A 26,174-nucleotide genomic window follows, 5' to 3' on the forward strand; every position below is an offset into this window, starting at 1 on the left:
GGCTTGACCAGAAGGTGAGGGGCCCTGATTTATGGGACAATAGCCAACTACCCAGGGGCCCATCTTTCTACCCCATCTTTCTAAATATCTTAACCAGAGGCTTCTCTTTCTTGTGTCCTCTTACCCATGATCCAGGGACAATCTAAATAAGTTCCTGCTACTATAACCAGAACTTCTCTAATTGTCATGTGCAAGGTATTTCTCCAAAACCTTTCAAAGAAGTTCAGACAAGTCGTACCCCTTCAGCGGACTTTAAAATGAAACTGGGCATTTTCCACTGGTTTCCTCACCCCCAACTTCCTCTCTTGGACCCCCTCCATGTCTATGCAGCTGATGGTGTCTTGGAAAGGAGACTCAGAGCGTGATGAATCGAGCACTCAGTCACAGATTATATTCATCTTTATGCTTGCTCAATATAAACCAAACTTTTGCCTTAGTTGGTTTAAATCCAGAAAATACCCAGCAGTTTATAACTTATCTCTGACCATTCTATGAGGTCTGTATGATTAATCTTTTTTGATGTCATTTTTTTTTTTTTGAGACAGAATATTGCTCTGTCACCCAGACTGGAGTCCAGTGGTGTGATCTCAGCTCACTGCAACCTCTGCCCCCTCAGGTCCAAGCGACTCTCATGCCTCAGTCTCCCGAGCAGCTGGGATTACAGGCACCCACCACCACATCTGGCTAATTTTTGTATTTTTTAGTAGAGACAGGGTTTTGCCATCTTGGCCACCCTGGTCTCAAACTCCTGGCCTCAAGTGATCTGCCCACCTCAGCCTCCCAAAATGCTGGGACTACAGGTATGAGCCACCACATCTGGCCTAAAATGTCATATATTTTGAACTGATTGACTTCTCCAAAAACTTATGGTTATTAGTTGAGAGAGAAAACTTGGGAGAAAGTTTCCCTGCACTTGGATGAGAGGAAATTAGAATAGCCTGCATCTCTGGTGCTGGGGAGTATCAAACAAGTGGAATTGGGAGAAGGATGAGGGCAATGGCATAGCTCTTTGCCTTTCAAAATTAAAAATGGGATGCTGCTTTATATTACAAATCTAAGGAATTAGAAGAGCAGTAAACCAAGCAACTAAGTTTGTTCTCCTTGCATAAACTTTAAAAAGCCAGCTTAAAAGTTCTCAAGCTTAAAATTTGAAAAATGAAAACAAATGCATGACATGTCAGAGGGGATAATTCCTACATTTTTGGAAATGTTCTCATGTTTTCTCCATTTTATCCTATGAATGAAAATGCCATCAAAGGGGAATAATGCTATTCGTAGAGTGCTCATCACCACAGTAACCATTGGGCATCTCTACCCTTTACTATCTTCATTTCAATTGTAATAAATGAGTTACAAATCTATATCTGGGGCCCCAGTTATGTATTTGCCATATGTTCACACCACACACACATGCACACACACACACATGCACATATGTGGTGACTAAGACTAAGAGTGAGCCTAAAAGAATGATTTGGAGCGGGAGCTGTTGGAGGGAATGGTAGGAAAATAATAGGGATTCACTCAGTCTCATTTTCTACTAGATTTCAATAATGAGAAGCATGCTCAGCAAATGTTTGTTGACTATATGAATAAATGAAATGGTGCATTTAACCAGAATTGCATATTTAAATATGGTTGTAGTGTGTACAATATTAGAGGAAGGAAATGCAGGCAACAAGGAGAAGGCTTCTGCGATGATCCATGACACCGTGATATTGCCATTCTGTGCAAAGTTGCTCACATTTTGACATTCGTGCTCATTTTTAATTCCCAAAAACAAGCAACTGACCTTTCAACTCCCTTTTATTACCGTAGAATATATGCAATAGATACCCTCACCTCATTCCTTACCCACCCCCCAATTAGCTTTACCAGGTGCCTAATCCACAGTCATCCCGGACTCACCCTATCCCTCCTTAGACTTCTCTGTATCCTTTACCCGATCCTTCCAGATGTCCAAACAGTATCATCCGGTGTCCTGACATGGGGCCCCAGTGGACTGACCACGGTGGAAAGGAAGAGTGAGAAGAAATCAGAAGGAAGAATTCAGGAGATGGGGCAACAGAGTGGATGTAGCAGAAGGGACACAGAGTGTGCCTAAAGATGACTCTTTGGTCAGCATGTGATGAAAAGAACGAAGACATTGGGGAAGTGGGGAGCAGAAGCGGATGTGGGCCCAGGAGGAAAAGGGTAGGTTTGGACTGGGGCATGCTGAGGTCAGCAGCAACATCAAAGTCCTGAGCACCCTCATGTTGTTGCAGATTCCAGACAGCAGAGAGAGATGGCAAAAGAGGCATGGAAGAGAGACACAGCAGGGTTGGGTTCTGGCCTCAGGAGCTAAGGGGGAAGTGCCTGAGAAGAAGATCCCCAAATGAAGTCTGTGTCAATGAGGTCATTAGGGGACTGGCTTCCATGTACGCCAGGCCATACTTCCTGGATTCCCAGCATTGAGAAGACCAAATGCTTCTACACATTTATTATTGAAGTCCCCTGCAAGTCGAAGGCAGAGGAAGTGGCCAGTCTCCTAAGCCATGTGTGACCGAGGCAGTTGTCAGAACTGTGACGAGGGAAATGCTCATTATTCTATCCCTCACTGGGCCAAATAAAGAACTTCTTAGAATTCTTCCCCTGTGACAAAATGGGGCTGTGATTCGAAAGCCGCAGGCAAATTTGCTAGGGCCACGGTAACCCAACACCACAGACTGGGTGGCTTCAAGACTGGATGGCTTCAACAGAAAGTTACTGTTGCTAAATTCTGGAAGCCAGAAGTCCAAAATCCAGGTACTTGCAGGGTTAGTTCGATCTGAGGGCTGCAAGGGAAGGATCTGTTCTAGACCTCTCTCCTAGGCTTGCAGGCATTGGTCCTGATGTTCACAGGGCATTCTTCCTGTGCCTTCACATCGTCTTCTCTCTGAATGTATCTCTGGGTCCAAATTTCCCTATTTTAAAATAAGGAAATCAGTTCTATTGGGTTAGCGGCCCCCCTTCACTTTAACTTGATTACCTCTGTGAAGACCCTACCTCCGAATAAGATCACATTCTGGGTACTGAGGGCTAGGACCTCAATATCTGAATTCAGGGTGGGTGGGTACACAATTCACTCCATAACATTAAGAAGTAAGGAATGAGTGCCCACGGAATGACACGCTCGCTCACTTGGGGAGAGTTCAAAGTGTGCAGAGCTGGTGGTCATAGCCTTGCCTCAGGCCTTCGGAAATCCCCTGAATCTGGTTTTCCCAGTTCTCATAATCTCATTTCACCAAAATACGGCATCTCAATACATTCCATGCATTTCTGGTGTCAAACTCATTCTGGTGCATGCTAAGCAATGTGCTAACTACGTCTTAACTAGGGTGGTTTAACTGGTTTGGTTAACATAGATCTCTGAGGCATTTCACCCATTCCTTAAGCCTAAACAAATCTCATCCAGGTGTTTAAGACATTGCACAATATTAGACCATTTGAAGCTCCATATCCTTGGGGCAATCTAGGTTGGTGATGAAAGTGGCTGGTAACTGTTCTCAGTCTCATCGCCATAACGGAACCCTGTGTTGTGTTCCTCCACACTGGTGTGAGGGACACTACTAAGTGAGGCAGAGTTTGCACTCAGGACAGATAAATATGGACTCATGCACAGATTCCAGCTGAGTCCCTCCAGTGTGCTAGGTACTATGTCCAGCCCCCCAGGATTCACCTGTAAGCAGGAGAGTCTTTTGGATGAGAGAGGGAATTCTCATATCCACAGGCAGATGCAATTTACAAGTGGAAAGACCTAGAAGTTCAGAGACAGGGGGACTGAACTTTTTGCTTTCAGTCAGAATCTTTGCTTACGGTTGTGCAAATGTTTGCACTGGTGGGTTTCCATGCCATAATGTGCTAAATATTTTTACATTACCCTCGCACATAAGCATACTGTTGGGAGGGAAAATGAAGAGGGTAGAGTTGGTAACAAACTCAAGCTAAAGAAATGGGATTTGGATGGGTACTAAGTCCAAAGAATTAACTTGAGGAAAATGAACCAGGATTCACACAAGAGTTTTGAAACATCTCAATATCAGGACCCCTTTACCCTCTTAAAACTTACTTCGTGAGGACCTTAAAGAGCTTTTGTATGTGTGATTTATATGTATTAATGTTTACTATATTAGAAATTAACAGTAAGAAATGGCTGTAATATGTGTTCATTCATTTAAAATAACTATAACAAACGATTTTTTAACATTAATAATGTTTTTCATGAAAAGTAACTATATTTCCCCCAAACCCCACAAAATGCAATGATAAGATTGGCATTGTGTTATATTTATAGAAATTTATTTCATGTCTGGTCTCAGAGAAGATGGCTAAAATCTCATATCTACTTCTGTTACTTATGTTGTTTTGACTGAAGTATAAAAAGAAAATCCAGTCTTACACAGTAAAGTCAAGTCTTAGACAGATACATAGTTGGAAAAGGCAGGATTTGAGATGTCACAAAAAGAACCTAGGGATCCCCAGTGGTCCCCTGCCACATTTTGAGAATTGTTGGACTAATAGTGGTTTTATAATCTTGTTATATCCTGATTGGATTTCTCTTTCTAACTACACCATTAAATGGAAACCCAAATTTCAGAATTTTAATCCATAATATGAAATTTTAGATACGGATTAGTGTCATATATATACATGCAAAGTCTTAACTCTTTCTACCTCCACGTTTAAGAAGTCGGTTTTATTATAACAGTCACTATCTTTTTTTTTTTTTTTTGAGACAGAGACTTGCTCTGTAGTCCAGGTCAAAGTGCAGTGCCATGACCTTGGCTCACTGCAACCTCTGCCTCCCGGGTTCAAGCGATTCTTGTGCATCAGCCATCCGAGTAGCTGGGACCACAGGCACGCACCACCACACCTGGCTAATATTTGTATTTTGAGTAGAGACAGGGTTTTGCCATGTTGGCCAGGCTGGTCTTGAACTCCTGGCCTCAAGTGATCTGCCTGCCTCAGCCTCCCAAAGTGCTGGGATTGTGAGCATGAGCCACTGCACCAGGCCTAAAAGTCACTATCTTTTAGTTTGTTTGCAGTGAAAATAATAGTTTGAAAAATAAATTAGAAACAGACACTGTTGCCCAGTATCTATATTTAATCACAGAATATTTCCTAATGCTTCCAACTCCGAAGTCCCAGACGTTCTTAACTATGTGCTGTAGTTATAAATAATATGAAGGCTGGAGCACAGTGGCTCACGCGAGTAATCCCAGCACTTTAGGAGGCCATGACAGGCAGATTGCTTGAGCCCAGGAGTTCAAGACCAGCCTGGGCAACATAGTGAGACCCCTCCCCCGCCTCATCTCTACAGTAAATAAATTAGTCAAGTGTGGTGGCATGTGTCTGTAGTCCCAGCTACTCAGGAGGCTGAGGTGGGAGGATCTCTTGAGCCCAGGAGGTCAAGGCTGAAGTGAGTCGTAATTGCACCACTGCATTCCAGCTTGGTTGACACAGCGACAGACTTTTTCAAAAAGAAAAAAAAAAGAAAGAAAGAATATGTGTATCCCTGCACCATAGGAAATAGGAAGTATTGTGTGACTTTTTCTTGGTCTTTCGAGGAACTATGTCATGTGAATCATGATGACTGCTGAAAATGCATAGGAAGATAAAGAAAAGTGAGTTGTTGCTCAACTGTTTCAAGCCCAACTCTGAGTACCAAACTGTGGCTCCCTAAACTAACCCTGAGGGCTTGACTCTGACAAAGCTCTGGCTGTAGCCATAAGACTGACCCTCAAAAATCTTACCTGAGATATCGACAGTCTCACCCTGAAAGCAGACCACAAATTGTGTTTATAATCTAGTGGTTTGCAGGATATGACGTACTACCTAAGACAGTGAATAGGGTGACCAAGTTTGGTGCAACTAGTCTGCAGATGCCAGAGAGGCTGAAGAAGCCTGCATGAAACTAAGTTTCTGGCCAATGGTTCCAGCCTAATCTCAGACCCTGGGAACAGAGAAGCACCGCTTCATCTCCTCCTGCAGGTAGAGATTCACTGCATTCACCTTCGTAAGCTCCCCTTCCACCAACCTTGGGCACATTTTGCATCCTATAAAGGTCCTCTCCTTGAGCACCTGCTGCTTTTCCCTGTGCTTGTCCTGTCTCACTCAGGTCTATGATTCCCCTGACGACACTTCCCGCCCCCCCATCTCAGCTGTCCTTCTCAGCCTCGCTATCCACTCTCATTCCTTGCCGAGTGTTCCAGCAAGATCACTGTTCTACAGAAGCTCAACCTTCAAACTTGCAATACACATTACCTTGGTCCTGCTTCGTCTCTGTGCTCTGTGCTCAGCCCTGGTGTAGGATCAATGTTCCTGTCACTCCATCTCCTTTTCCAGGGATATTTGCATCTTTAGTAGTAGGCTTCATTGGTGGTCCTTCAGTGGAGTGTCACAAAGAGAAGGGAAAACACTCAGGTACTATGAGGAGAAATATTGGGGACTATTGAGAAATCACAAGGACACCTCTCACTCCTACCCCCAAAGCTACCTTAACCTATTCCTGTCAAGACAGGAGGATTGGCCACGTGGGGTGGCTCATGCCTGTAATCCCAGCACTTTGGGAGGCCGAGGCAGGTGGATCACCTGAGGTCAGAAGTTTGAGACCAGCCTGGCCAACATGGTGAAACCCGATCTCTACTAAAATTACAAAAAATAAACCAGGCATGGTGGCAGGTGCCTGTAATCCCAGCTACTCGGGAAGCTGAGGCAGGAGAATCGCTTGAACCCAGGAGATGGAGGTTGCAGTGAGCCAAGATCGTGCACTGCACTGCAGCCTGGGAGACAGAGCAAGACTCCATCAAAAAAAAAACATTTCCCTACTTTCTTTGCTTGAAAGAAACCTGTCCTACTTTTTCTAGACTTATTTGAAGAAAAACTAATAGTGATTTCCAAGCTTCAACTGAGAATTTATAAAGCATAGCCTATAATATCTGGCATTGTTTCCTCCAGGGCTGCTGAAGGGTCCAGGGAAAAGCCCAGGAACTTCAGGAAGGGGTTTCTTGCTGAGTGTCAATGTGTTTTTGCAACAATGACAAAATGATATTGTGCTTTTAACACTTGATAGGAAAGGATACATTTCTTTCTGCCTCCTGGCAAATCACTGAATCTAGGGCGGTATCTGTCAGGCTGAACTTTTCCAATACACACTCACCTTTCCTTTGTGGTTTGTTTTTTCTTGATAATGATTCCATTCCTAAGTTTTCTTCTTACGTTTATGTCTCTCCTGGATGTTATGCAGCCATCCAATGCTGAGTATGACACTCCACTGAATCACAGTAAGAATAGTGTTGATCTGCATCTTCATTGCATCCATCAGTAGATTGATGCCCAGACAGATTTCATATGGAGTAGAACTGGCTGTGAGGTTTTCTGAGATGACTGATGGATTCGGCCTCTCACTCATGGAAGGTTTTATAACCCCAGCTTATCTTCAGAGAAGGCCTCATGTGTCAGTCAAAGGTGAAAGAAGATATTTCGTTCTCAATTTTAGTGTCCCATAAAAAAGATTGGGCAAACACAGAGGAAAAGGTACTGTGTTTACTTTTAAAGAAATGTTACAGTTATTATAGTTATTGGATTGCACTCATGGATTGAGCTGTGGATTAGGAATAATAGGACCTAATGATATAATGTGGCTTATTTAAAAATGTAAACACACACTCATATTTCATGGAGCAATAGAGGAAAATTTCTTCTGAAAGAGCAAATATGCTGAGGAAAATCAGACTCATGAATTCCTGCACATTCCTAGCGTTATGACCCCATGGTTTTATTTGGTTAATGTTCACTTTCCACAGTTGGCTACCAAAATAGCTTTCCATTCCAAGGTTGTTACTGCAAAGTAAGGAGCTCAAGTGTCCCTCTCACACTTCACCGGATACTAATTGTTCAGAGCTCTTGCCCTCCCTTTCGCAATGTTCCTGATTTTCATACTTCCGATTGAGAAACTACCACACACACTGAGGATATCCTGCTTGGTCAGCAGGCTGGCTATCCTAAGTGGCAATTCTCAGGGGAGATGTCTTCAATACTTCTCCAGAGTGTTGCTTTGGGGGGCACTCCTGTGCCGTAGTAGTTCTGATGCTTATCAAATCCAGATCATTCTACTAACAATGGTCTTGAGCCAACATTTGTCATTCAAAGGTTGCTCTCTTATGGAATTGCCATGGCTAGGCAATCAAGTTATTTAGAAACAGTGGACACTTTTAGATGGACGTTCATGGTGATTATAGGGTTTTACATGAAGTTATGCAGGAAAATATCTTTTAGAAGCCCCAGATACTCAATGAGGCACCATCACATTGAACAGAAATAATTGTAAGTAGGAAGGTGATTTGAGGAAGTGATAATCCCCCCGTGGAATCTGGTTTTGAACTATGACGTCTTATAGCATTTCATGATTGTTTTGTTAGTGCCAGGAAATCTGATCTGGGAGAAACATTGGCACTTTTACTAAGGCTCACATCATTAAAGTTTATTTCTTTATTTGAGGGAGAGAGCTTGTTCCAAATTGGAGAAAACCGAGAGAACAGTTAGTAGGACTTAACTTCTAACTCTGTTGATGTCTCAGTTATTTATTGCTGTGTAACAAACTACCCTAAAATTTAGTGGCTGAAAACAAAAACCATTTTATTGTTCTTGATTCCGTGGGTCAGGAATTCAGACAGGGCTCAATAAGGATGGTTCACCTCTGCTCTACATGGTGTTGCCTGGGGCTGAAAGATCCAAGACGACCTCACTCACGGGTTTAGGCATTGGTGCTGGCTGATGGTGGGGGTAGCTCACTAGTCCTCCAAGGACCTCTCTCTTTTCTCTCTCTCTCTCTCTTTATCTTTCCCCCCACTCCCTCACCCGGACCTTCACTCTTGCTGTCACTCTGTCTCTGTGGTCTCTCATCATTCAGTAGTCGTATTTACATTGAGGTAGCTGGCTCACCAAAGGAACTGGAAATGCTCTCAAGGATCAGGAATCAGTGTCACTTCTCCCACATTCTACTGACCTGACCAAAGTAGATCTCAGGATCAACCTAGAATCATGCAGAGAAGAAAGACTCCACTTCTTGGCTGAAAGAGCTGCATGGTACACAGGGTTTGTTGGTGGCCATTTTTTGCAGAAAAGCACTACAGTGGCTGACTCCTGGCAAGGTGTGTCTAAGTTCCTTCACTGGACAAATTAATATTAGCCAATTGCCTTAAAGACATAGAGTTATCTTATTTGGTGGACTCCCAAATGCCATCCACACTGTGTGTAAGATGCACATTGTTTTATGCATTGTTTTAAAAGAGAGCCACCAAAAAAAGGGACATGATATCAATTGTTAAGATCAATTTTAGAGATACTAAATGATGAAGGAAATATGCATGTTAGAATTAATAAAAATGGTAATTATTCACTATATAACTCAACAGAATTTAAAAATGAATGGATAAAAATCTGAGGTGTAAAAATAGGTCACTCTTTTGATCATTGAGTCTATTAATTGAGTATCAACTTACATAGATCTTATCCTGACTAAGGTGCTGATGATCTGGCCTACTGTCTAGTAGAACAGGGCCTTAAGGAACCATTATTTCTCCCCCAACCCCTCATCAAACCATGAGGAAAAGCCTGATGAGGAAAACAAGCAATGACTCAGTAAAATGAACATTTTAAAGAATAAGAGATCCTGCAAGTGTCTGCGGGGAAATAAAGAAGGTGATGAGGGATAAGAATAAACCACCTCCTTTAGACAGGGGTGGTTACTGAAGGGCGTCTGAAGAAAGGATGTTGAAGCAGAGACCTAGGGATTAAAAAGGATCAGCCATGCAAAAAGCAGAGGAAGGTGCTTGTATTAGTCTCTTTTCACGCTGCTGATAAAGACATACCTGAGACTGGGTGATGTACAAAAGAAAGAGGTTTAATTAGACTTACAATTCCCCATGGCTGGGGAAGTCTCACAATCATGGTAGAAGTCAAGGAGGAGCAAGTGCCATCTTACATGGATGGCAGCATGCAGACAGAATGAGGAAGACATAAAAGCAGACAGCCCTGATAAAACCATCAGATCTCGTGAGATTTATTCACTACCACGAAAACAGTATGGAGGAAACCGCCCTCATGATTCAATTATCCCCCACTGGCTCCCTTCCACAACATGTGGGAATTATGAGAGTACAATTCAAGATGAGATTTGGGTGGGGACATATAGCCAAACCATATCAGTGCTCTAGACCAGGCAGAGGACACAGTAAGTACAAAGGTGCTGAGATGGGAAAGAGCTTGGCACATTCTTAGAATTGAAAGTAGATTGGTTTCATTGGAGCGCAAAGAGCAAATTCCTCCATTAAACATCTGTTTAAATATCTGCAAAGCAAAACAAAGACAACAAAAACCAACTAGATCCAGAATTTTCCAAGTCTATCAACATCTTTGGGAGGAAAAAAATGAGCCCTATAGTGGGTTTTCTAAACTCTCTTACTAGCCAGATGTTGTGTTTCTTGGGTTTAATAGGAGGTTATTCATTATGTCACTGTTTCTTAAACATGAGTAATGAATTAATCCTTTAAATGAAAAAATATTATAAATCATTAGTGTAGACAAATCATTTTAATTATGTTTCTTTAAGATAAATGAAGTGTAAATGCTGAACATGTATAGCTCTTATGCAAATCTAAGAGTAAATAAAATGTATAAATTAAACACAAACTAAACTACAAAACTAACAAAATGAAAATTATCAATATTAATTCAGAGTAATGGTTGATGTTATTTGCTGCCACTAACTTGTTGATGTTTGGTTTAATAGTAGAAAATAAACTGATGTATTTAGTTTTACTTGTTGCAAATGTTGGCCACTGGAACTATTATTATTATTATTATTATTATCATTATTACTATTTTGAGACAGGGTCTCTCTCTTTCACCCAGGTTGGGTGCAGTGGCCAATCAGGGCTCAATGAAGTCTCTATCTAATGAGGCTCGAGAGATTTTCCCATCTCAGCCTCCTGAGCAGCTGGGACCACAGGGACACGCCACCATGCTGGGCTAAATGCTTAATTTTTTATAGAGACAGAGTCTCACTCTGTTGCTCAGGCTGGTTTTGAACTGCTGGGCTCAAGCAATTCTCTCGCCTCAGCCTCCCAAAGTGCTGGGATTATAGGTGTGAGTCACCACACCCGGCCCTGGAACCATTATTGTTACTGTAATTACTGTTTTTCTTTTTAAAAAACAAAGCTTTTTAAAAACAATAGATCCATTATCTTGAAAGGCCAATTAGCACACTCCAAAATACAATATTGAAATTTAAAAATGCTGTTTACCGAAAGAAAATTCGTGGTTTTTCACTATAGTATTTACTGCTAATTGATCATTGCTAATTTGTATATACCAAGACAGGATTTCACAACAAAACCACTGACTGAATTTGTACCTCCAGCCAGCTCTGCAGTCTTTACAGCTTCACCTAGAGATGTTCCTAGCCATTTGTTCTCCCACTGCCTTTCTCTGTGCAATGACCACAAAACCTCAGTATGTGTATTGTAATAGAATGTGGGTTTCCTTGGTATTAACATGACCATATGTTTAATGCAAATGCCCTCTAAAACTGTATGGGGGACTTCAGTAAAAGGAGGTGGTCAAGATGTTGCCAGAAGAAGGGGTCCCCATCTAGATGCCAGGAGAGGGTTCTTGGATCTTGCATAGAAAAGAATTCAGGGTGAATCTCAGACCACAGTGAAAGAAGCAAGTTTATTAGGAACTACTCTGTTATTGAGTATGGCATCCTCAGAAAGCAGGAGGAAGAACGTGCCGTCCGTTGTTGGTGTCTCTACTTACAAGAAACTACAGAGCTATAATTATACTTAGAATGTATAGATGTGCTCACTGAAGGCAGGGGTTATTGGTGCTATCAATGACCATTAATCCTTCAACCTAAGCCTGTCCATTAACATTATATTTAAGTAAAGTGAGCTGCACTCTTAGGACATCCGGACATTTTGTAGGCCTTGTGGGAGATGTTCTGTGTGGCCATAATATTCTGCAATTATAAGAGAAGTCAGCTTACAATGTGACTATTTGCACACCATAAGCATTCACTTTATAGGTGCTTTGTGAGTGCCTAGCTACGAACTTTAAGATGGAGTCACTCTAGTCACGTTTTGTTAAACTAAAGGCCTAGTAATCAGAGGCTCCTCTAATGCAGGGATTCTAGAATGTATTTTTATTACTTTAATAGTATTATAAATAGGAAAACACATTTTAAATTTTTATAGATTTAATGGGCTCTGAGGATATGTCAGAAGGCTCCAGGTTGAGAAGTGGTGCACACATTAATATTCTGGTCATCTGAACTGATGTACAACCTCAAGAACGATCAACTCAATGTGAATACAGCCAGATTAGTGCATCATGGAGCCCCAGCATGGGGACATCTATCTGGTTTAGAAAGAACATGAATAAGGAAATATAAAACATATGTATATAGCTAATAACATATAAAACATATATATAGCTAATAACCATAATCAACACTTGTCTAGAGTAGCTGCTTAACATGAGGTATTGTGTTAAACAATTAATAAATATTATGTATGATTAAAATATGTAGTTCATTTATCAGCTACCACAGACATATCCAACAGAATAACATAATTCCAACTCGATCACTTAAAAAAAAACACACACACACAGGAAGGCATTTTGTTTCTAATTTAACAACATTAGATCTAATGCTCCAAACAGAAATCTCTGAGGAGGAATTTGCTGTGGAGCAAATGGGGTTGCTGAGTGCAGAGGCCAATAACTATGGCACTGGCTTTTGAGAAAAGAAAGGCTTTATTGCAAAACCTGCCAGCAAAAAGACAGGGGTTGGGTTCAAAGTTGTCTCCTTGATTTGGAGTCTGGGGCAATTTTATGGGCCTGAAGGGTAAGGGAAAGGATTTGGGAACATTGGTTTGGTCTGATTGGAGGACTTCAAATTTGGCCATTTACGGTAAGGTATGTTGAGGCAGACTTTGGCCCCAGATCTTCCAGGCCAATGGACTCCTCCTTCTGAAAGCGTTCCAGTGTTCACGTTCCAGTCGTGGGCCGGTCCTCTTGGTTCTTGAGAGGCGGGATCATTGGTTCTGGGTGTTGTTAGAGATCAAAGTTTTTTCTATAGCACATGCCCAGGTTATATGACTTGCAGGTTTTTAGCTCTGTTATACCTATAAGGTAACTCGACACTTTGTTATCAATGAAGTAGGCTCAGTTTGGGCTGGCCCCACAATTACAAAAGTTCCTGCCCAGTTCCCAGACCCAATCTCTCCTTGATTTCCAGACTTGAATATCAAGACGTATTTCAAATTTACAACATCAGTGATAGAGGTTGTCCAAAGATGGTTGTCAACAACTCTTTTCCTCCCTGCTTCTCGCATCAGGTGGTGAAGCCTTTCTCTCATTCCTTTGAATAGGGTCTGGCCATAGTGACTTGCTTGACCAATAAAACACAGCAGAAGTCGCTTTGTGCACTTGTTAGGCTATGCCATAGGAATGTTTGGAACTTCCACCTGACTTTCTTGGAATGCAACCGCTTGGGACACTCCCTCTTGGAACTCAGCCACCCCTCCGTAAGAAGGCCAAGCAACATATGTTGGCACTGCCATGGATGGTCCTTGCTCAGCTCCCAGCAGAGAGCTATATAAGTGAGCCCCAGATGTCTCACTGTAACTGCAAGCGAAAAACAGAATCACCCAGCTAAGCCCAGTCAACTTACAGAAAGATGAAAGATAATAAATTGCAGCTTTAAGTTACTCAGTGTTTGGGTGTTTTTTTTTACAGAGCAATAGGACACTGTAAGAGTGGCCCGACCAAGTCCTTCACTTCCCCTCACAAAACTTGCTCCTCACTCTGTGTTTGCCATCTTAGGAAAAAACTTCAGCTTGATCAGGTCAAAAATCTTGGAGTTATCCTTGATCTTTTCTTTTACTCAAATGTCACATCCACTCCATTAGTGAATTCTGTTGGCCCAATCTCCCAGTCACATCCCGAATTTCTTCATTTATTACTCCTGGTGTGACCCCACCATCTTGGCCCTCCAGTCATATCCCAAATTTCTCCATTTATTACTCCTTGTGTGACTCCACCATCTTGGTCCTCCTGGGAACTCATGCAGTGACTGAGGATGTACAACTAACCAGGACAGACCTAGAGAAATGAATGGGAGAGCTCTCAAACTCCATCTGGTACAAGGATTCATATTCCTTTGAAGTTGGTCCTTTGCTCTGCACACACTTGGACTTTAAGGGTGTGTTACAGGGATGAAGTTTGCAGTAAACATGGATGCACCAATAGAACCTGTCCCCAAGTCTCTGATGAAAGTCAGAGACTCCACACAGGGATGTGCTTCAAATGCATATCCCTTGGTTAGCTTCACATACTAACCAAGATTGCTTTGCCCCCATACCACAAGGACTCTGTGTTGGAGCCAAAGAGCTGTAATTCTGAAGGTATTTCAAAGCATTTCAAAAACCCTAAAGGGCAGTGTATACGTATATTTACCCAGCACAATGAAGGCAAAAACCACACTCGTGAATATTTTTAGCATTTGGGGCTGTTAGAAGAGCTAGGCCCGTGGCTAAATATATCCAGGCAGCTTCCCTACATTACTAGCAGGGTTTGTTTTCAATTCCTATTTCCTTTAAACAGCAGTCATATTGAAGGAAATAAGCACTGTAATAATAAATACCTCTTTCTGCATCATAAGTTATTATGGAAGTTTTTCCTATGTTTATTTTCTCTAGAATTCCTAAGCTCCTATAAATCACACTCCTAATATGAATTTTTATTGGTGGGATCTTCTGTGAAGATTCAGAGATGTGAGCCACCAACTAACATAAGAAGTAGATACAATTTCTTACAACCGTTAACTAAGTCCTCTTTATACTTCATACATGTGTTAGCTAATTGACCTCTCTAACTAAACTCTGATCTATCACTACCTTTTTCAAAAAGAATGAGAATCATCTAAGGTATCTCAATGATTAATTACAAATGATAATATCTAACATACATTAAATGCTCAGTGTGATGAGTGTTTTACATGCAATATATCACTGAATTCTCAAAACAACTTTGTCAGGTAAACCCTATTATTTTTATTGTATAGAAAAAATAAACTTTTTCTGTATGTTCACATTCAACACACTTCTGTGACCAGGTATGTGGGTTTTTTCCCCACATATACAATTCTCCTGCAGGACATCAACTGGATGTCCTATGATTTCATTCAATTCTGGTTTTAACCAGAGTTGGCATAGATCTCACCAGTTAATGACTTAATTCCACAAGACAGTCCCCCATTTCAGATGCCAATCACAAGTCCTAGGTGTCACCTGTACTTCTGATGGACTGGCTATTAATCAGAGTTCCCCCAAGACCCTCCTCAGGTTTGATCATTTGCTAGGAAGGGTCACAGAATGCAGAGGAACAATAACTTACCATTACCAGTTTATTGTGTTAAAAAAGATAGGATAAAGGATATAGGTGAACAGCCAGATGAAGAAATACAGAGGGTGAGGTACAAAAGGGGCCGGGTGCAGGAGCTTCTGTCCTCATGGAATTGAAATGTACCATGCTCCCAGCTTCTGTGTACACTTCCCGATCCAGAAGCTCCGTGAAACTCATAGTTGAGGGATTTTCATATAGGAATGACCAATTAGTAACTCAATCTCCAGCCCCGCTTTCCTCCCTGGAGGATACAAAATGGGGCTGAAAATTCCAACCTTCTAATCATAGCTTAATCTTTCTGATGACTAGCCCCTTCTAGGAGTCTAACAAGAGTTGCCTTATTCAAACAAAAGAAGCTCCCATTACCCAGAAAATTCCAAGGAATTAGAAGCTTTGTATCAGGAATCAGGATCACAGACTAAATGTTAGAACAATAATGTACCTAGCACCTCTATCATTAAGGAAATTACAAACGTTTAGGAACTCTGTGGTGGTGGCACGTTATATACATATTTGGTGGCAGGGACCATATATATTTTTTATTGTTACTTTATCATGACCATTTTACAGATGAGGAAACTAAGACACAGTATGTTTTAGTAATTAGCCCAAAGTCTCGCAGCAGATAAATGGAAGAATTGGGATTCCAACCAGCATCCATCTGACAGCAACGCCAATAGTCATAACCACTGTGCTATTCAAACTCGCTTCAGAGGTCTATACCACAATGGAGTGTGGGCACAGCAGTGGTTGGCAAGTAGGGCAGTTTCCAACTTGTTTATCCAACATACTAATAACAAACTTATTTGGTCATTGAGGTATTGTGATTTATAATAAGAAATATTATAATATAATCTTAATGTAATCTCAGAAGGGTATCTTTTGTATGCTAAGGTGAGATGACTAATGGCTAGGGCCTCCTGGAGAACCTTGAAGGGAGGCTAGCTGCCAGGGGAAACAACTATGTAATTAGAGGATTAGAACTTTCAGCACCAGCCTCTCACCTTCAGGGAGGGGCTGAAAGTTGAGTTAATCACTATGGTCAATGATTTAAATCAGTCATACCCTATATAGTGAAATCTCCATAAAAATCCAACAGGACAGGGCTCAAAGAGCTTTTGGGTTTGTGAACAAGAATCCGTCCATGTGCTCAGAAGCCGACATACCCCAGCTCCACAGGGACAGAAGTTCCCGTGCCCTGCACCATTCCGGACCTCACCCTGTGTATCTCTTCATCTGGCTGTTTATCTGTAGCCTTCGTAATAAACCAGTAAACATAAGCGTTTCCCTGAGTCCTGTGAGCTGTTCTAGTAAATGAACCTGAGAAGGGGGTCATGGGAACCCTTGATTCAAAGTACAGATCACAAGCTGAGACTTGCTGCTGGCACTGATGTAGGAGGCAGTCTTATGGGGTTTGTGCTCTGTATTCATCAGTGCAGCCTGGAATTGGACATCCAGTTGGTGTCTGCAGAGAACTGGAAAACTATTCCCACACAGAATAACCCCTATACATTTGGCAGCCAGAAGTGAAGTGTGAGTGTAAGCACGGTGAAAAATACAGTTTGTTTTTCTCAGTCACTCAGCTGCAGAACCTTCCCCTACCCTCAGACCCAATACTGGTAACATTTCTGGAAAGGGAGCCCCTTTCAGCCTGCATTCCTCCCACTAGAGGACTCTGTCCTTCCCTGATTCCGCTCCCTCCACTCTCTCTCTTACTATGGACCCTCTCTACCCAGTGCATCTCCTCTCCTGGGCCCCTCTCCTCCCAATCACCTGCACGATTACCAATTACCAGCCCTCCAGTTTACTTCCATTAAGGATTCCATCGTCCAGTCTTCAGTCTGCTCTCCAAAGGCATGATTTTCCATAGAAAAAAAAAGTGTTAGTTTCAAACAACCAGCTTACCAACAGGCTGTATCCATTTGAATGGACTGTTCAAGATTATTTTATAGTGAAAATTGCTATCTAGCCACATCTCTCCAAATCTAACAGTGAAAACTATGCTTTTGATATATGTCAGGATGAAGTTAAGTCAAAGTTTCCTGTTTCACTTTTTACTGTACTTATGTAAATCAGTCATTAGTGGACTCTTAAGTGGTTTCCTAATGCCAGAAATGATTAGTCACTTCAATGTGTTAATGGCACATTTTGTGAAATCTTTTCCAATGCAAAAACCACACAGCATCTGGGCTTCCTGTTCTGTATTTCTTTCTGACCTTCAGTATCTTGAAATTATCTGCTGCATATTTTTTACTTCTGCTTAGTTATTGGCAGTATTTTCATTCTCTACACTTTTCTTCTCCTTATATTCTTTTGGGCTAGTCTTTGAAATGTCAGTCTCTGTCCATTGAAACTACAATAGGAAAAAAGGAGAAAACGAAATTGATGTCTTTCACGTTGTAATGGTAATATGTTTCGTTTATAAAAATCCATTTTTTTACCAGTAAAACATGAACTTTTGACCTTCATTGATCAGAAAAGAAAATTGGATCAGTCTGAAAATGCCTTTCTCAAATAAGTCATACCATCCTTAGAATAGTGATGCAGCAGTTCTCAAGCTTGAGTACACATGGGAATCACCTGGAAAGCTTGTAAAAACACAAGTTGCTGGGTCCCATCCCTAGAGTTTCTGATTTAGTAGGTCTGTGGTGGTTCCCTGAGAACTGACAGTCCCAACACATCCCCAGGTGAAGCTGATGCTGCTGGTCGGCAGACCACACTCAGAACAATTGGTGCAATATCAGAACTCACAAAGGTCTTGGAAATAATTTCTGCCTTACTTAGAGTGCTTTTGGCTGCAACTTACAAAATCCCACTCAGACTGGCTTGAGTGCAGAAGGGCATTTATTGGAAGCGGTTGGGATATCTGTCAGACTCCAAAATGAAGTTGAAAAATCAGGCAGAATATGGCACCATTAGGGAGCACCAGGAAGGGTGCAGTTCTCAGAGAAGAGTGGTGTAGGCTCAGCAGAGACACCAAGCAGCGTTACTGCATTATCTCAGCTCCCGTTTTTCAAAAGACAACTGCAGTCTGAGGAAATTAAGAGCTTGCTACAGAGCATACAGCTAATAGTGGCAAAGCCAAAGCCTGGAAGTGGTGAGTAGCAATCTGTATCTTAGCCAGTGGTATGCTGGAGCTGTGGGTACCAGCCCCAGAGAGCTGGTTGTTAAATATTCAGGAATCTTTTGAGCAGGTAGCTGGAAGTTGGCCACAGTCAGAATACTTACACTGAAATATTGGCTAATATTACAGACCAGGATCTTTTTTCTTCTCTTTCTTTTCAAAGAACAAGCATACCAGGACACCATTGCCTATTCCATGTAGGGAGGATTTAGAATCAATGCAGATGCCATATATTGGACAAGAGGCAATCCCAGTGTGCAGTTTTTTCCAGTAGTAGCCATCCCCAAAACCACTATTGGCTGATGGATGGCCCTGGTGCTGCCAGCTAGACCTCTTTTCTTTTCTTTTCTTTTCTTTTCTTTCTTTCTTTCTCTTTCTTTCTCTCTCTCTCTCTTTCTTTCTTTTGTTTGTTTTTTAGACAGAGTCTCGCCCTGTTACTCAGGCTGGAGTACAGTGGCATGATCTCAGTTCATTGCAACCTCCACCTGCCAGTTCAAGCAATTTTCCTGCCTCAGTCTTCCGAGTACCTGGGATTACAGGCACGCACCACCACACCCGGCTAATTTTTGTATTTTTAGTAGAGATGTGGCTTCACCATGTTGACCAGGCTGGTCTTCAACTCCTGACCTCAGGTGATCCACCCGCTCAGCCTCCCAAAGTGCTGGGGTCATTCTTTTCTTCTTGAGACAGAGTCTTGCTGCTCTGTGTGACCCAGGCTGGGGTGCAGTGGCACAATCTCAGCTCACTACAACCTCTGCCTCCCGGGTTCAAGCAACCCTTCTGCCTCAGCTTCCAGAGTAGCTGGGATTATAGGTGTGTGCCACCATGCCCGGCTAATTTTTGTATTTTTTTTGGTAGAGATAGGGTTTCACCATGTTGGCTAGGCTGGTCTCAAACCCCTGACCTCAGTGATCCACCCACCAGGCCTCCCAAAGTGCTGGGATTACAGGCATGAGCCACCATGTCTGGCTTAGACTCCACTTTGTATGTCCAATCTTTCAAACCTCTCTTCTGTACATGAGTGGTGCTCTCTCTCTAACACTCGTCCACAAAACAAGCCCACCATCTATCTCATTGTCTTTGTGCCTGCTCTTGTTTCCAGATTGAAAGCCAGTTCCTTCCTAACTGTTGAACAGTAGAACTTCAGAATTAAAAGAATAAGACAAGCCTGAGCGTGCATGTAAAGCCAAAATAAGTGTCTTTAAGAGACTCACTTAAAAACAAAAAAAAAAGAGGGCAGCCAATAAGCAAATTCTTCCTAGGGATATTGATTTATTGCGTAGCTATTTAAATAAGGCATTTCATGTGCAAATTGCACTAGACTTCTCTCTCCAGGTTCCCGTTGTGTGGCTTGGCTGCCCACTACCTCATTCCCATCAATGGACAATGGCTGGGAGAAAAAGCCTCCGTGACTGTAAGTGACTCCCCAGACCGCTGGCCTCTGCCACCTGTCACCGAGCCCACTGACGCACCTCCACTGTCATGTTGGCAGTGCTCCACTCAGTCTCTTGTCCCACATTTCTTAAGAGGCACAAATTACATTTACTTTACTGACCACAAGCCAGCACTGGGAGCTGGGAGGGTCAGGGTGGAGTGTTTCCTTCCAATAATGCTTCCTGGGGCAGGGAGCCTAAAACAACACAAAACAACGCTCCAGCCTTTCCAGAGGAATGTGGGGGCAGCTATTGCTGTTGCTGCCGCTGCTGCTGTGATTTTCTGGAACATGATGTCGTCATGAGAACTCCTAGGCGCCCTCTCCCATGGCAGACCTGCTCTACTGGCATGCTTATTTGGGATACTGAGAAAATATGAGGATGCCAAGACAAACGAAGTCTTGGCACTCACATCTATGGAGATAAAAGCATTTTTTTGAATTTTGATGCTTTTCTTTCTTTTTTTCTTTTTCTTCTTCCTCTTCCTGCCTCCTCATTCTCCCTCTCCCCCACCATCACCCCCATTTTATTAATAGTTGTTGAACTTCCACCGTGAACTTCCACCAACATACTGAGCTAGGTACTTTGAGAAACACGAAAAATGTGCATTGAGGTAAAAAGAACACAGCACAGGGATCTAGTGACCTGCCTTTCTAAGCCTCATTTTATTCACTGTTTTCTCAACAATTCATGTGGATAGTATGATTGTTAATGATGAGGTACAACATGTTCTCCCCTTGTAGTCTCCTGGAGGAGGCAGGTACTTGGAAAACTAGTGAGAACCTGGAGAAATGCCTTTAATAAAGTGATGCACACAAAGTGCTAAGATTGCATCTAGTTTATTTATCACAAAGTGTTTTCAGTGGATTAGTGGATTGTGTAATGTAATCTTTACAACAATCCTGTGCGGTAGGCAGGGGAACAGTGTTGTTAGTTTTTGGTTTATCTGTCCCTCCACAGTCCCTGGGGAAGGGAACTTGTTATAGAGTCAGATTTTTATAGTTAAAGGAACTATTTTAAAAAGAAAAGAAAAGAAAAACCACCAGCTTAGCACCTTCCTTATGCGGATAAGGAACCCGAGGTTGGAAGTCAGCCTGAGGTAACAGAAAAAGCAGAACATTCCACCTGGTCACCTGGGTTCCTGCTCAGTTCTCAGCCATATGCTGGACACATGATTTTGCACATGACTTCTTTATGCCTTGATACCCATTTCTGTAAAATCGAGTCAACACTATTTTCTCTGACTGCCTTATTAGGCTGTTATGCATATTAAATGAGAGAATGAATGTGAAAACACTTTGTGAAACTTAAATGCTATTATAACTAACGATACCTTTTTGTATCAGGTATCATGGAACAGTCTCCACTCCAGGTTATGGATCCATGGTTGGGCAGTTCTACATTGCTCACATCCAGATGCAGATTCTGCCAGCAAATCCATCTGATTCTATCTCTCTCCGGCCTGTCTAACTCTAGGTTCTGCTTTGTCTAACATGTGGTTGTGTGCATGCCAGGGTGCAAGCTCTTGGGAAGCAGGGGACATGTTTATTGATGTTGTATCACCAACATTTAGTACAGTACCTGCTAAAAAGTTTCTGTCAACATATTTGTTAGACAATGATTACTGGATGGGTGGATGAAACATCAATATGACTTGCCCAAGGGCAGTTATGAATGTCTCCAAACGTATTTCAGGGGTAATTCATGAACACATCCTCTGAGGATTCTTCTTCCACCTCTAACTCAGTTCCTATGATATGACTACCTCAGGGCAAGAAAGTCACTGTGTCCCTGCTACAACAAAAGATCACTCATGTTTCCCGACCACTCATGTTGCCCTCTCTCTTCTCAAGAGGGCATTTCCTTTCTGTGATGTGACTTTACACATTGCAAGCCTGTATCAAAACATCTAATGTATCCCATAAATATATATATCTACTATGTACCCACAAAAATTAAAAAAAAAATTTTAAAAGAGGGCATTTTGGCTAGGTGCAGTGGCTCACACGTATAATCCCAGCACTTTGGGAGGTCAAGGAGGGTGGATCACTTGAGATCAGGAGTTCAAGACCAGCCTGGTCAACATGGTGAAACCCTGTCTCTACTAAAAAAAGCAAAAATTAGCCAGGTCGTGGGCACCTGTAATCCCAGCTACTCAGGATGCTGAGGCAGGGAGAAGCGCTTGAACCTGGGAGGCAGAGGTTGCAGTGAGCTGAGATTGTGCCACTGTGCTCCAGCCTGGGTGACCAAGCAAGTCTCCATCTCAAAAAAAAAAAGAGGGAATTTCCCATTTCCTTTTATAAACTCTATTCCAGTTATGTTGAGTGTCAGCCAGAGACCTGAGGCTGGTGTCCTGCAGGCAGTACTGCTGGGAGAGAGTGACAGTCATGGGAATGTACCAGGTATCATGAAAACAGGCCCTGCCCTAGGTTACGGAGCTGCTGTTGGGCAGTCCTACCCTTCTCACATCCAGATGCAGATTCTGCTGGCAATTCCATCTAGTCCTACGAGACATTCCCTGAAAATGATGTGCTCACCCTCATCAGCTATGTGATGAATAAATCCAGGGGTGTTTGTCCGTGAAGTATCTGCTATCTCCTGTGCTTGATTTACTGATGTGGATGTCATTCTCGAGGTGTGGGTTGAAGCCAGGACAACAAATGTCTTCAAGGAGGGTGTGTGAGTAGACTGCAGTATTGGAGGGTACTCACAGTTGGTAAGTAGAGTAGGGAAGAGGAATGAAAAAAAGGTAGGAAGGAGAGAGAGAAAGTGAGAGAATGAGAGTGAGGTAGTGACACTAGGAAAGTGACATGTCATGGAAGCCAAAAAAAAAAAAATGAGAGAGAGATGAAATAACAGTGCCACATCCCAATAGAGTCATCAAACTTCTGATGAAAGTCTATTAAATGTGGCAATAAAGAGGTCATTAGAAAGATGTAGGAGAAAAGGTTTAGATATGTGAAGAGTGAGAAGAAAGCCAGGAGAGATGTGGCTGCCCAGGAAGGTGAGGAAGTGGTGGTGCCTCATGTATTCATGTATTCAAGTATTTGGATAGGAAAGAACGTTGGCCAGTAGTGAAAAGAGCCACCAGGTTCAAATGAAGATCATGTCAATGTGGGCAAATCTCAGTACACAGGACAACAGGAGAAAAAGAATCCGAAAAGAGAGGATGTTTCAAAGGGAAAAGTGGCTGGGGGATCCAGAATTTTAGGAAAGGATGGGATTCACATGACTGAGGTTAGAATCCTAGCCTAAAGTTGTGAAATGAGGTCAGTGAAGTTACACTGTAACTTCAAACACCACCTCCCCAAATGACCACAGAAAACCCTTAGAACCAAGCAAAACTAAGGGGTAGATATTTACAGGGATTTGTGGGTCTGCGTTTACAGGGATTTGTGGGTTTAAGGTGATTTTTTTTCCTATGTACTGTAAATATTTTTATTTTTTATTTTTTTACTTTAACTTCTGGCATACATGTGCAGAACATGCTGGTTTGTTACATAGGTATACGTGTGCTATGGTAGTTTGCTGCACCTATCAACCCGTCACCTAGTTTTTAAGCCCCCCATGCATTAGCCACTTGTTCTGAGGCTCTCCCTCCCCTCACTCACCCCCTGACAGGCCCCAGTTTGTGTTATTCCATTCCCTGTGTCCATGTGTTTTCATTGTTCAACTTCCACTTATGAGTGAGAACACGAGGTGTTTGGTTTTCTGTTCCTGTGTTAGTTTGCTGAGGATGATAGCTTCCAGTCTCATCCATGTCCCTGCAAAGGACATGATACCACATTCCTTTTTGTGACTGCATAGTATTCCATGGTGTATATGTACCATATTTTCTTTATCCAGCCTATCACTGATGGGCATTTGGGATGGTTCCATGTCTTTGTTACTGTGAATAGTGCTGCAATAAACATATATGTCCATATATCTTTATAATAGAATGATTTATATTCCTTAGCTATATACCCAGTAATGGGATTGCTGGGTCAAATGGTATTTCTGGTTCTAGATCCTTGAGGAATTGCCACACTGTCTTCCACAATAGTTGAATTAATTTACATTTCCATCAACAATATAAAAGCATTCCTATGTCTCCACAGCCTCACCAGCATCTTTTGTTTCTTGATTTTTTAATAATTGCTATTCTAACTGGTATGAGATGGTATTTAATTGTGGCTTTGATTTGGATTTCTCAAGGTAAATCTTTTAAGTGGGGATCTGACTGGGAATCAACAAAATTCATGACATGTTGTTTAGTCTTCATGGACAGGCCAAGGTGAAAAATCAAGTTTTGAATAAGCAAACGGTGGTTTGACAAGCGAACTGTTTGCCAAGGCAAATAATCTATTGTCCAGAGAAGACAGCTGTTTTCCCAGGTGAGCAAACTGCCCAGCAAAAACAAATAGGGAAGTTACTTACTGATTTACAGACAATAATTTCCTAGGAAGAATAGTTGCCATGTTGACAGAGATGGTCATAGTGCTTAGTTCTGAGAGGTAAGCTCTATTCACCGATGTAGGTGGTCTCAATTCTCAACACTGAAGTCCTCCCTAAGAATGAGCATGAACCAGAAACACTACAGTGGTGGTTCCAAACTTTGCTGAAGAGCTTCACAAAATACTGATGTCTGGTTCCCATCCTTGAACATTCTGATATAGTTGGTAAGGGGTACAATCTGTGCATTGGAATTTTTAAAAGCTCCCCGGGTGATTCCAAAGGGCAAAGTTTGAGAACCACTTCATTAGAGTTAAAGGAGAAAGTAGGGATAAAATGACTATTTGGATGATGATGACATGGCCAGATCCCATCTCTATAACAATTTTTTAAAAAATAACTGGTCATGGTGTTGCATGCCTGTGATCCTCACTACTTGGAAGGTTGAGGCAGAAGGATCACTTGAGCCTGGGAGGTGGAAGCTGCAGTGAGCTATGTTTGTGCCACTACACTCCAGCCTGGATGACAGAGCAAGACTGTATTAGTCTGTTCTCATGCTGTTAATAAAGACATACCCGAGACTGGGTAATTTATAAAAGAAAGAGGTTTAGCTCACTCACAGTTCCACATGACTGGGGAGGCCTTACAATCATGGCTGAAGATGAATCAGGAGCAAAGTCACATCTTACATGGCAGCAGGCAAGAGAACTTGTGCAGGGGAACTCCCATTTATAAAACCATCAGACCTTTTGAGACTTATTCACTACCATGAGAACAATATGGGGAAATTGCCCCCATGATTCATTTATCTCCACCTGGCCTTGACCTTGACACGTGGGGTGATTACAATCCAAGGTGAGATTTGGGTGGGGACCCAGCCAAACCATACCACAGACCCTGTCTCAAAAAAAAAAAAAAAAAATTAATAGTATGTTAGAGGTTGAAATCAGACAGCAGGACCCCAGAATAGCTTTGTTCTGTAGCTTCCACCATGAGCGGCATAGAGGGGTGATGGTGAAGACATGCCACACGGGCTGTTGGTAGGTGTGGCAGGCTTTGTGGTAGGTCAGACAGAGGGGATTGAGGCACTGGGCAGGTTACTGTGGTAATCAGAGTGGGGAGAATGGACTTGAGCAAAGGGAAGAGCAGAGAGCTGAGAGCTGTGATCTGACAGAGAGAAGCCTGAGGTATGAAATCCAGAAGTGGGAGATCCCCCTAAGCGGCATTGTGGAGTAGAAGGAGAAAGATGTGGCATGATGGAGGATAACCTGCATGGGGAGAAGAAAGAACGAGTGGACGTCACCTCCGTGATGACATGCAGGTGGCCATGAGCAGACACAAGGCTATACTATCACTGATTTGAAGAGGACAGCATGGATAGATGACATGGAGTCCAAAAGATGAATGAGAACAGAAGACACCTGTCTTGGGAAATGGCCTAGAAGTGGCCCTGCAGGGTGAGGCAATCCTGCCCAACCCCCTTCACTGCTGAGAAGAGGGGGCCTGAGAGGAGGTGAAGACTGCCTGGAAATTCTGCGGGAGGCCCAGGGCCTTCAGGGAGACTGAGAGCCATAGGGCCAACAGACGCAGGTAAGGGACAAGCACAGGTTAGTGTCAAGGTAAGCTCATCCCTACAAAGCAGGAGTTTCACAGAGCAGGTGGTAAGAAGGACAGGGTAGAGAGGGGTGCGTGAA

At 42.4% G+C, this 26,174-nt stretch overlaps 1 long non-coding RNA gene across 1 annotated transcript in view; it reads right to left on the reverse strand.

Annotated features, from left to right (window-relative positions):
* Nucleotides 1-1,788: 1,788 nt before the first annotated feature.
* The window catches only part of LOC105513329, a 100,542-nt gene continuing 76,156 nt past the window's right edge, over nt 1,789-26,174 (reverse strand). The window contains exon 2 of the long non-coding RNA XR_001001996.1: nt 1,789-2,942. This is a non-coding gene — a long non-coding RNA (uncharacterized LOC105513329). The remainder of the gene's footprint in view (nt 2,943-26,174) is intronic.

This window comes from Colobus angolensis, unplaced genomic scaffold (genome assembly GCF_000951035.1).
Source record: "Colobus angolensis palliatus isolate OR3802 unplaced genomic scaffold, Cang.pa_1.0 Scaffold229, whole genome shotgun sequence".
NCBI classification, from domain to species: Eukaryota; Metazoa; Chordata; class Mammalia; order Primates; family Cercopithecidae; genus Colobus; species Colobus angolensis.